Consider the following 13,531-nt stretch of genomic DNA (forward strand, 5'->3'; position numbering starts at 1 on the left):
ACAAATCATCCACTCTGTATTGTCACATCGAATTAGTTCACGGCTGCAGATAAGCAACTCAACGAAAAATTACTAAGGCTGGCTCCTGTTGCGCCTTCCCAGTCAATTCGCGTCGACAACTTCAGTAAATTTCACGCACGTATTGACGTTTGCCAGGTCACGAATGGTGCCCAGATTGAGCAACCGTTATGTGACTTTAAAACTTTGAGAGACGCTCTATACGCTGTATGTTTTCTGTACGTCTTGCATTTTTCGTGCAGTCATCTTCAGCAACACAAGACATATTTAAGCATAACCTTCTACTTTTCAATTTACGACCAAGTAATTCTGCATATCGCCACTCCTGAAGATGGCCTTCATTCCAGGGACGACATATACTGTGGATCTGTGGTAGGATAGCTCTCTGAAGAGTGTTTCGATTTGTTTGACATACTTTAGTAAAATAATGTACGCTTTGTGAGCTGTCTTAGAAAATTATAATTTAACTGATTTCTTTTTGAACCATGAACTGCTTTCTTCTTACGTACCAAAGTTGTCCTCTTCAAGATCCCTTTCACAGCTGCCAGAGGAGTTGTTTCCTGTCTCCATAGCAGTACTGAGACATTTCTGCTGGAATATCTTTCAGCTCGTCTATTACGTTTTTGTGGATGTTGTAAACAGTATCAAAATCACCTCTTTTCGCAAAAGATCATTGCTGGAAAATGTTGTGACACAGCGCAAATTGTCATGGTGCAGCATCCAGGTGTTGTACATGTCCCTTTCTTACCCTGAGTGCCGGCTACCGTGGCCGAGCGGTTCTAGGCGCTTCAGTCCGGAACCGCGCTGCTGCTACGGTCGCACGTTCGAATACTGCCTCGGGCATGGATGAGTGTGATGTCCTTAGGTTAGTTAGGTTTAAGTAGTTCTAAGTTCTAGGGGACTGATGACCTCAGATGTTAAGTCCCATAGTGCTCAGAGCCATTTGAACCATTTCTGCCCTGCGTCTTTCAAGAACTTCCCAATGAAGTTCACTCACAGTTTGTCTTGAAGGCACGACTTCTTTGTCAATGATACTGTGGCTTTAGAGAAACCAATGAGTTTTCCATTCTGGATAGACTCATTCGTGCTGCCTCCGGATAGGGAAACTTTTGCCGGAATTGTTTCCACTATTCAGCATATGTGATACCAAGAATGAAGAATATGGCTACATTTGAAGGCGGTCCAGATAGTAAATACACGCACTGTTCTAACTGATCCTCTGCTTTGTGTCAGGCTCACTAAACCATTTTTGCATGCCTTATGATAGAATTTGATTGACACTATACACGTTCAAATTTAGCTCTCTGCTAATCATTGACATTGTCAATCGACTATCTGACATCACTTGACACGTGACTGTTTTCACACCTCATCTGTTCTACAGTTATAAAATTTTACCTCTACCCACTAAAAAAGCTAGTAACTTGTGAACCGTCACGCCCTCGACAGCAACTGTACTCTGTAACACATCTACGACCTGTCATTATTCACTACGGTGGTTTCGCCAAGTTACATACAAAATTTTTTGATGCTGTAATGCTCATACTTTTGCTGGTCTACATTCGTAACACACGTGAGAAACAAAACTCTCTTTATACACATTCAACACTCGTGCAGTAACTGCGAAACATTGAAATTGGTAAAGGTCACAATGCAAAGTAACTGTCGTGTGAATAGAGAGGCAACAGAATTGTCGGTTTATGCGCAACATTATTAGTCTCATTACTTTTGTAGCACACCTCGTATTTACTACGAATGGCCTCACATTGGCAGCATTATTGCAGCCACATCATCTCCTCAAGCAGTGTAATATAGGGTTCTGCATTACACTGTACCTTAAAAATGTTTATTTGCAGTGAGAAATTGACCAGAAACGCAAATAGAACATTTTCACAGACTACAAACTTTATTTTTGTTGTTGTGATCTTGGGTCGAAAGCGGCTCTTCGTGTTACACTATCCTCTGCAAACATCTTCGTCTTCGAATAACTACTGTAACCTACATCCTTTTGAATCTGCTTACTGTATTCATTTCTTGGTCTTCCTCTACGAGTCTATTCCCTCTCCTCTCCCCCCCCCCCACCCCCATACACACCACACATACTTACCTCCAACACTTAACTGATGATCACTTGATATTTCAGAATTTGTCCTAGCAAGCGATTCTTTCTTTCAATCAAGTAGTGCTACAACTTTTTTTTTCCTCCATAATTCTCTTAAGTACCTCCTCAATTAGTTATGCAATCTACCTATCTATTATTGAACATTCTTCTGTAGTGCAACATTTCACAAGAATCTATTCTCTTTTATCTGAACTGTTTCTTACCCACATTTGACTTCAATGCAAGACTGCACTTCAGAAAGGACTTCCTAATTCTTACCTCTATATTCGATGTTAACAAATTTCTTTTCTTAGGAATCCTTTCTCTTGCCACTGCGAGTCTACTTTTATATCCTCTCTACTTCAGCTAACATCGTTTATTTTACTGCCCAAATGGCAGAACCCATAAACTACCTTAAGCGTTTTGTTTCCTAATCTAGTTCCTTCACAACCACATGATTTCATGTGTATATGCAGATTGTGGAGTGCACATGTGGGTTTTTTAGGTTAGAGAATTCCCTTCCTAGGCCCGACAAGACGCCTCTTGAGACGCGGCAAGGTAGGAATAGGCAAAATGCAACAGGGAATAACAATATTAATGTGCTAATAGTAAACTGCAGGAGCGTCTATAGAAAGGTCCCAGAACTCCTCTCATTAATAAACGGTCACAACGCCCATATAGTACTAGGGACAGAAAGTTGTCTGAAACCAGACGTAAACAGTAATGAAATCCTAAACTCAGATTGGAATGTATACCGTAGAGACAGGCTGGACAGTGAAGGGGGAGGCGTGTTTATAGCGATAAGAATTGCAATAGTATCGAAGGAAATTGACGGAGATCCGAAATGTGAAACAATTTGGGTGAAGCTCACGGTTAAAGCAGGCTCAGACATGGTAATCGGATGTCTCTATAGGCCCCCTGGCTCAGCAGCTGTTGTGGCTGAGCACCTGAAGGATAATTTGGAAAATATTTCGAGTAGATTTCCCCACCATGTTATAGTTCTGGGTGGAGATTTTAATTTGCCGGATATAGACTGGGAGACTCAAACGTTCATAACGGGTGGCAGGGACAAAGAATCCAGTGAAATTTTTTTAAGTGCTTTATCTGAAAACTACCTTGAGCAGTTAAACAGAGAACCGACTCGTGGCGATAACATATTAGACCTTCTGGTGACAAATAGACCCGAACTATTTTAAACAGTTAACGCAGACAGGGAATCAGCGATCATAAAGCGGTTACTGCATCGATGATTTCAGTCGTAAATAGAAATATTAACAAGGGAGGAAGATTTTTCTGTTTAGCAAAAGTGACAAAAAGCAGATTACAGAGTACCTGACGGCTCAACACAAAAGTTTTATCTCAAGTACAAATAGTGTTGAGGATCAGTGGACAAAGTTCAAAACCATCGTACAATATGCATCAGCTGAGTATGTGCCAAGCAAGAATCGTAAGAGATGGAAAAGAGCCGCCGTGGTACAACAACCGAGTTAGAAAACTGCTGCGGAAGCAAAGGGAACTTCACAGCAAACATAAACATAGCCAAAGCCTTGCAGACAAACAAAAATTACGCGAAGCGAAATGTAGTGTGAGGAGGGCTATGCGAGAGGCGTTCAATGAATTCGAAAGTAAAGTACTATGTACTGACTTGGCAGAAAATCCTAAGAAATTTTAGTCTTATGTCAAAGCGGTAGGTGGATCAAAACATAATGTCCAGACACTCTGTGACCAAAATGGTACTGAAACAGAGGATGACAGACTTAAGGCCGAAATACTAAATGTCTTTTTCCAAAGCTGTTTCACAGAGTAAGACTGCACTGTAGTTCCTTCTCTAGATTGTCGCACAGATGGCAAAATGGTAGATATCGAAATAGACGACAGAGGTATAGAGAAACAATTAAAATCGCTCAAAAGAGGAAAGGCCGCTGGACCTGATAGGATACCAGTTCGATTTTACACAGAGTACGCGAAGGAACTTGCCTCCCTTCTTGCAGCGGTGTACCGTAGGTCTTTAGAAGAGCGTAGCGTTCCAAAGGATTGGAAGGGGGCACAGGTCATCTCCGCTTTCAAGAAGGGACGTCGAACGGATGTGCCGAACTATAGACCTATATCTCTAACGTCGATCAGTTGTAGAATTTTGGAACACGTATTATGTTCGAGTATAATGACTTTTCTGTAGACTAGAAATCTACTCTGTAGGAATCAGCATGGATTTCGAAAAAGACGGTCGTGTGAAACCCAGCTCGCGCTATTCGTCCACGAGACTCAGAGGGCCATAGACACGGGTTCACAGGTAGATGCCGTGTTTCTTGACTTCCGCAAGGCGTTCGATACAGTTCCCCACAGTCGTTTAATGAACAAAGTAAGAGCATATCGACTATCAGACCAATTGTGTGATTGGATTGAAGAGTTCCAGGACAACAGAACGCAGCATGTCATTCTCAATGGAGAGAGGTCTTCCGAAGTAAGAGTGCTTTCAGTTGTGCCGCAAGGGAGTGTCATAGGACCGTTGCTATTCACACTGTACATAAATGATCTTGTGGACGACATCGGAAGTTCACTGCGGCTTTTTTCAGATGATGCTGTGGTGTATCGAGAGGTTGTATCAATGGAAAATTGTACTGAAATGCAGGAGGATCTGCAGCGAATTGACGCATGGTGTAGGGAATGGCAATTGAATCTCAATGTAGACAAGAGTAACGTGCTGCGAATACATAGAAAGATAGATCCCTTATCATTTAGCTACAAAATAGCAGGTCAGCAACTGGAAGCAGTTAATTCCATAAATTATCTGGGAGTACGCATTAGGAGTGATTTAAAATGGAATGATCATATAAAGTTGGTCGTCGGTAAAGCAGATGCCAGACTGAGATTCATTGGAAGAATCCTAAGGAAATGCAATCCGAAAACAAAGGAAGTAGGTTACAGTACACTTGTTCGCCCACTGCTTGAATACTGCTCAGCAGTGTGGGATCCTACCAGATAGAACTGATAGAAGAGATGGAGAAGATCCAACGGAGAGCAGCGGGCTTCGTTACAGGATCATTTAGTAATCGCGAAAGCGTTACGGAGATGGTAGATAAACTCCAGTGGAAGACTCTGCAGGAGAGACGCTCAGTAGCTCGGTACGGGCTTTTGTTAAAGTTTCGAGAACATACCTTCACCGAGGAGTCAAGCAGTATATTGCTCCCTCCTACTTATATCTCGCGAAGAGACCATAAGGATAAAATCAGAGAGATTAGAGCCCACACAGAAGCATACCGACAATCCTTCTTTCCGCGAACAATACGAGACTGGAATAGAAGGGAGGACCGATAGAGGTACTCAGGGTGCCCTCCGCCACACACTTGCGGAGTATGGATGTAGATGTAGATGTAGAAGCGATGAATGGAACTTGAAAAGCTTTCTGGAACTAAGTAGCTTCATTTGATTACCTGGTTTAATTTGACTTCATTCCATTACCTTTTTTTTTGCTGTTGTTGATGCTCATCTTAAATTCTCCTTTCAAGAAGACGTCCATTCCGTTCAACTGCTTTTCCACGCCTGTTATTGTCTCTGATAAAATTATAATGTCATCGTCAAACCTCAAAGTTTTTGTTTATTCTCTCTGTACTTTAATTACTTATGCAATTTTTTCTTTTGTTTTCTTCAGTGCTTGCTCAATGTACAGGTTGAATAACGTCGGGAACAGACTTCAACCACGTCTCACTCCGTTCTCAACCACCGCTTCCCTTTCATGCCCCTCAACTCTTATAACTGCCGTCTGGCTTCTACACAAGTTTTAAAAGGCCCTTCGCTCCCTCTATTTTACCTTTGGTACAGTCATAATTTCAAAGAGTTTATTCCAGTCAACACTGTCAAAAATGTTCTTTAAGTCTACAATTTCTACGAACGTACTTTTGTCTTTTCTTAACCTATCTTCTAACAAAAGTGGTGGGGTCAATATTGCTTCGCGTGTTTCTGCATTTCTCCGGAATACAAACTAATCTTTTCTGTTGTCGGTTTTTACCAATTCTTCCATTCTTGCATAAATAATTTGTGTCGGTATATTGCAACCGTGACTTATCAAAGTGATAGTTCGATAATATTCACGCCTGACAGCATCTGATTTCCTTGGAATTGGAATTATTAAATTTTTCTTGATGTCTGAGGGTGTCTCGCCTGTCTCATACATCTTGAACATCAGTTGTATTAGTTTTGCCACAGCTGACTGTTTCAAGGATGTCACTATATCTGGTGCAATGTCGTCTACTCCAGGGGCCTTGTTTCGACTTAGGTCTCTCAATGTCTTCTTATAGGAAGAATATCCAAAAGACAGTTTGTCCCAAGATATTCTGATCGTGATACGGCGTCTGCGTTTCCTAACTGGCTTATCTTGTAACCCCTACTTGAATATGGATGATGACGGCACCTCCTCTCGCACCTGTGCTAGTGGAGGTTTTTGAGCCTTTATCTTTTCTTAATCTTTGTTTTATTGAGGGCTTTGTTTTCCTAACAGCCGGCCGCGGTGGTCTAGCGGTTCAGGCGCTCAGTCCGGAACCGCGCGACTGCTACGGTCGCAGGTTCGAATCCTGCCTCGGGCATGGATGTGTGTGATGTCCTTAGTTTAGTTAGGTTTAAGTAGTTCTAAGTTCTAGGGGACTGATGACCACAGATGTTAAGTCCCATAGTGCTCAGAGCCATTTGAACCATTTTTTTTTCCTAACATACTGCGAATGTTTGATACGAACTTGATATTTTACCGTCGAGCGTTCTCCTACAAAGGACACCCAATATTTGGAGGTGAAAATTGATTGTATTTTATAATACCTAGACGAAGTCAAAATCGATAAAGTTCTTAAATAGGAATATAAATATGTATTAACACTCATTAATGAGAATTACTTCAGTAGCGGAACAGTCAGGTCCGCTGAAGGAGATACAATTTTTGTCGTTATTGGCACTTACAAACAGACTAAATGCGAACGATATATTGAAAGACGATATATGAAGTCTTTTGAATACTTGTTTTTGTATTGCAGTGTAGACGTTTTCTTGAGCAAATTAATGTGGATGTTTTGAAATACTTGCGTGACTTTTTCCGTATGGTTTTAGAGCCTAACAGTGTGTATAATTCACCATATTTATTTATTTAACCTGATCTGACTAGGGCCTTCAGGGCCTCCCTTACATCGAACAAAGATTTGATACATACAAAATTTGTTACATTATAGGTATCAAAGAAATAAGAGTTTTAAGAAGATAACTAGTATTAAAATGATTGGTGCGTCTGAAGTGATAGTGCGAGTAAATTATACTGAATATCAACTAAGAAAATTAATACAGGCATTACATGCACTATTATTGCTGCTGATACTAATAGTGATAGTAGTAATAATAACAATAATAATAACCATAATTGTGATACTATTAACAATAATGACAGTGACAAATATAAGAAGAATTTATAGTCGACAAAGTAGATATTTTCCGATATAGCGAGTACTAGCAAAAGGAAATGTAACGAGAATACGTCGGCTAAGAATACTGGGAAATGAGCAAGATCTGGTTGGAAAGAGGGATGTACAAGGGTGGCGAGTGCGTACAGGGACAGCGGTAATCTTATTGTTGCTTTAACAGGTATGTACTTACCTGCCAGCTGAAACTGGAGGGTAGATAATATAAGGTAGGAGGTTGTTCCTGAGTTGGGTTCCTGCCGCAGAGAAGGACTTCGAGAAGATAGCTGAACGATGAAGTGGGACAGAAGGGACTTAGTTTTGATGGGAACGTTTCTTTCTGCCTTGTTGTTCAGACAAGAGCCTTAAGGTTAGGAGAGATATGAGAGACAATATTCTTTGATAAGTCAGTAGAGAGAACGGACGGTATGGAACTGTCTGTGCTTTTCTTCACATACCCGGGATATTTATGTAAATGATGGTAAAATGTGGTCAAAGAGTCGAACATTACATCTACAACGAACACAGGCATTCATAATCAGTTTCATGGGCGGTGAGCTTTCCTGAGAACAGTTTTTTTGGATAACATCTCTGAAATCAATAATTGGAAGTATAAGTGATTGTATAAGTTTCTTATTCAGATCAAGAGGGAAGAGTATATTTGTAGGTCATGGAGATATGATCATGCCTTCTTGCACATTGCAGTTACTTGCTCAGTCAAAATTAGACTTTCATTGATAATTACTCCTAGATTTTTTGATGAAGGAGAGAAGTTGATATTTATCCCATTTAGGGTTAAAGATGGTGGAATGACCAACCAGTCATTGGAGTTGTAACCCCACATCTTGCGCCCATTTTGAAAGTGCACACAGGTCGGTATTGAGTTCTGATAACTGTCTTCAGGTCTGTAGCAATTACACTTAAATACAGCCAAAGGTCATCAACGCATATGTATTTTCAGTAGGACAAGACTGATGACACATCATTTACGTACAGCACCTAATACCGAACTCAGGAGGACGCATGATCCTACTTGCCTTGCACTGCGACTTCATGGTGCCGGACATGACGAATTTCCTGTGAGACGTCAGGTATGAGCGAAACCATTAGACTGCACTTGACCAGAATGTTAGGCTGCTAAGTTTGGCAAGTAAAATGTCACAGTCAGCGGTGCCAAAGGCTTTTCTAAAATCTAAAAAAACACATGACAGTTGCTTCTTGTATATCCATAACAAGCTTCAGGTCATCATCTTTCTTATGGAAGATGTTGTGTTGTGATGTCTGGCCTTTTCCAATAACGTTATAAATCTTATTTAGCTTTGCCATTAGCAACCTCTATACTGTTGATGGTACTAGAATTATAATATTATATTCCAACGTTTTGTAAGACAAACTGGTTCTTATAACCTCATTCAACCATTCAGTCCTGCACTGGACGTGAGATTATGTTGATGTTTTTCCTTGATGGACGGCAGTCAGTGAGGAAACACTGCCGCAAAGTTCCGATCTGCGTTGTAACAAGTATCTCCCAACATTAAACAGGCACAAGGTCAAGTCAGAACTTCACGTTCTCGATGCAACCATTGGTGCCAGACAACATGGCTGTTGCAGGTATCACAAATGCTATACTTTTATGCTATAGCTAAAATTTTAGTAGCTGAGTGTCTGAAAAATAGATGCCATTAAAAGGGTATATTATCGAAATTTCGATCATCATCAGCTTACAATGAAATTTTTTAATAGATGTGGTTTTAAAATTACATCATTTATAATTAGTTTCATTTAGGTACATAATATTCTAATTGACATACGAGAAATTGTTAGGGATTAGACTGGATATTTTCACATAATAACATATTGTTCAATCCGCCAAGGTACTATTAAGGCTGGGGATGAATACACTCTACCTTTACATGTGGGGATTGTAAATACACCAGGAGAGAGGGAGCTGGGATTGTTTTCAGTGTATGCATTTTCACGTAACCAATCACAAAGACTGTATATATAAATAACTGTTAATGTTTCGTATCACGATGGAGAAAGACTGCGCCTCTTATGTGAGAAATAATTTATCGATTTTTGTTTACTCTGAGTTGGCGGATCGAGTATATTGATAAGCTGTATGAGGTGTGGTATAAAAATTAGAGTTAACATCAAGTCGATGAAGAGGTCATTAGAAGTAGAGTACAACTTCGGACTGGGAAAGAATTAAGAAAGAATTTAGCCAAACTAGTTTAATAGGAACTATTCCAGGACCGATAAAGAAAATCTACGGAAAACCTAAATATATATTACAGACCTATGATGTCAATAAGCATCCCCGTGAATGCGAGATGACTGTATCACTTCGCTCATGATTTTCTTTGTGAATTCAGGAATATCACCTAAAGCTGATGCACCTGTATTGGAGAGTTATGCGGTAGTACGAGTGCCATTCAATAAGTAATGCAACACTTTCTGCCTCGGCAAATTTCGGTTGAAGAAATGCAGAATTTTTTGTGGGGCATCGTGGAATATTTCCGATTCAGTTCCGGTAGGTGGCGGGGCTATACGTATCCTTAAACATGGCGTCTATAAGAGCAGTGTATTCCAATGAGAGAGCGGTCATTGGGTTTCTTTTGGTGGAAAACCAGAACATCGCAGATATTCATAGGCGCTTGCAGAGTGTCTACTGAGACCTTCCAGGAAACTAAATCACGGTGAGTCGTTGAACGAGGTGTCTGTCATCATCGCAACAAGGTCGCGCAAACCTATGCGATACCTCGCGTGCCAGCCGTACAGAGCTGTGGCTCCTGTAGTGCTGGAACGTGCGAACCGTTTCATTCGCGGTGATCGACGGATCACAGTTTTATAAATCGCTGCACAGCTGGACGTCTCTGTTGGTAGTGCTGACACACTTGTCAAGTAGGTGGGGTACTCCAAGGAGTGTGCCCGCTGGGCTCCTTCCCCGCCTAACAGAAGACCATTCTTTATTTTTGAGTCAACATCCTAATCTTAGAGTAGGACTTGCAACCTACGTCCTCCTCTGTTTGGTGGATGTATTCCACTATCTGTCTTCCTTTACAGCTTTTGTCCTCTACAACCCTCTCTAGTTTAATGAAAGTCATTTCCTGATGTCTTGACAGATGTCCTATCATCCTGTCCCTTCTGCTTGTCGGTGTTTTCCACATATTCCTTTCCTCTCCGATTCTGCGCAGAACCTACCCATTCCTTACCCTACCAGTTGTACTGTTTCTCCTGGCTGGACTTGGGTTTTAAAAAAATGTAAACAAAATATTACGATAAATTTTATAAATAATCGACGAGTACGCCAAAGAAGAAGAGAGAGAACTACAATGATCATGTTATTCCATGGACTCTTGCCTTTCTATGCATGAACTACCTTTCCTTTGTCTTTCACTTATCTTATCTGCTTGGATTCGGACCTAAGAGGACGTTCTTGTGTAAAGCTCATCTTGCTGTACCAGCTGATAACGTAAGTTGTAGTTAAAAACCGAAAAATATAATGGTTACTTTGTCAAAAGAATTTGTGTATGTGGTCAATCTATTGTCAGTCTGATACCGGTTTTGCCTTAACAAAGAATTTGCAGGCGCCATCTTAGAAAAATCTTTAACATTTTTCTTTTAGCTCATCTACGAAGTGTGCCGTCGGTTAGGGCAATTAACTTCATTCCAGATCCCACGAGACCGGAGGCAGCTACCAATAATTTAACAATTTTATTTACGGATTTTCTTTATATAAGGAGATAACATCCCAGGCAGAAAAGGTCTGGTCACAGGACTCCAGTTCCATTATAGGATTTTATTTGTAGATGCTACTCTTGTTATCTTATATTGGGGAATCGAGACGAAACCACGATAAGTTATTTATTACAGTAGTGAAGAGCAACAAGACTTCGCATATACTCTCTTGTGCAATAAGCACACGACTTCTCACGAGTCTGGAATAATATCTGTAGTGTTGGATGAATAAGAAAAGGCCAATTAATTATCGACGATTACGTAACTTTCCTGAGAACTGAGCTAGTTTACCGAGTGCTTATAGACGTCGGGCTAAATTTAACAACGTATTACACTGTTAATAATATTCTTACATTAGTTATTTCTCTTTTATGCTGAGTCATTGCATTAAAGTGTGTTTCTTTTTTTGTATTAGTCACGGCTCATATTCAATCTATTACATTACACTGATAGCAAAGAAAAAGAGCTATAAATAATAAATTTTATTTTATTACATTACACAGTGTATGTCATTTTCAACATTCGTCTGTAGCACCACATCTCAAATGTTGCTATTCTCTTCTGTTCCGGTTTTCGCACATTCCATGTTTCACTACCATGCAATTCTGTACTCCAAACGTACATCGCAGAAATTTCTTCCTCAAATTAAGGCCTGTGTTTGATACTAGCAGAATTCTCTTGACCATGAATCCCCTTTTTGCCAGTGCTAGTCTGCTGTTGATGTCCTCCTTTCTCTGTAGGTCATTGATGGATGGCTCTGAGCACTACGGGACTTAACGTCTGAGTCATCAGTCCCCTAGAACTTAGAACTACTGAAACTTAACTAACCTAAGGACAGCACACACATCCATGCCCGATACATGGCCGCGCGGTTCCAGACTGTAGCGCCTAGAACCGCTCGGCCACCCCGGCCGCCTTGTAGGTCATTCATAACTTTGCTGCTCATGTAGCAGAATTCCTTAACTCCATCTACTTCGTGACCATCAATCTTGATGTTAAGTTTATCGCTATTCTCATTTCTGCTACTTCTCATTACTTTCGTCTTTCTTCGAATTACTCTCAGGCCATATTCTACACTCATTAGCCTGTACATTCCATTCAGCAAATCATGTAATTCTTCTTGACTTTCATTCAGGATAGCAATATCATCAGCGAATCGTATTATTGTTATCCTTTCACCTTGAATTTTAATTCCACTCCTGAACCTTTCTTTTATTTCCATCATTGCTCCCTCGAAGTACAAATTGAACAGAAGGAGGGAAAGACTACATCCTTGTCTTATACCCTTCGTTCTTGGTCGTCCACTCTTATTATTCCTCCTTGGCTCTTGTACATATTGTATATTACCCTCTCTCCCTACAGCTTAGTCCTATTTGTTTCAGGCTTTCGAATATCTTTCACCATTTTACATTGTGGAACGCTGTTTCCAGGTCGACAAATCCTATGAACGTGTCTTGATTTTTCTTTAGTCTTCCTTCAACTGTCAACTGCAACGTCATAAATGCTTCTCTAGTGCCTTTACCTTTCCTAAAACCCAACTGATCGTCATCTAACACGTCCTCAATTTTCTTTTCCATTCGGCTGCATATTATTCTTGTTAGCAACTCGGGTGCATGAGCTTTTAAGCTGATTGTGGGATAATTCTCGCACCTGTCAGCTCTAGCAGTCTTCGGAATTTTGTGGATGATATTTTTCTGAAAGTCAGATGGTATGTCGCCAGACTGAAACATTCCAATACCTTATTCTGCATATCCGTCTTGATCACACATACTTTTACACACCAACGTGAAATAATCGTTTTGTTGCCTCTTCCCTCAATGACCTCAGACATTCTGATGGAATGTTATCAATCTCTTCTGGCTTATTTGTTCTTGACTCCTCCAAAGCTCTCTTAAACTCTGCTTCTAATAATGGATCCCTTATCTCCTCTATACTGACTCCTGATTCTGCGTCTATCACATCAGACAAATGTTCCCCCTCATAAAGGCATTCAATCTACTTTCTCCACCTATCCGCTTTCTCCTCTGCATTTAACAATGGAATTCCCGTTGCACTCTTAATGCTACCGCCCTTGTTTTTAATTTGTTTTCACTTTCCTGTATGCTGAGTCAATCCTTCCGACAGTAATTTCTTTTTCGATTTTTTCACATTTTTCTTAGCTTGTCTGAAATTCCTATTTATTCCATTGCTCAGCGACTTCTTTTGTTACCCATGGTTTCTTCACAGCTACATTCTTTGT

General features: G+C 40.4%; 1 protein-coding gene across 1 annotated transcript in view; it reads right to left on the bottom strand.

Annotated features, from left to right (window-relative positions):
* Positions 1-13,531, bottom strand: part of LOC126188488 (putative serine protease K12H4.7) — an 83,071-nt gene that overhangs the window by 42,121 nt on the left and 27,419 nt on the right. The gene's annotated exons all lie outside the window — the stretch shown is intronic.

Source organism: Schistocerca cancellata, chromosome 5 (assembly GCF_023864275.1).
Source record: "Schistocerca cancellata isolate TAMUIC-IGC-003103 chromosome 5, iqSchCanc2.1, whole genome shotgun sequence".
Lineage (NCBI taxonomy): Eukaryota > Metazoa > Arthropoda > Insecta > Orthoptera > Acrididae > Schistocerca > Schistocerca cancellata.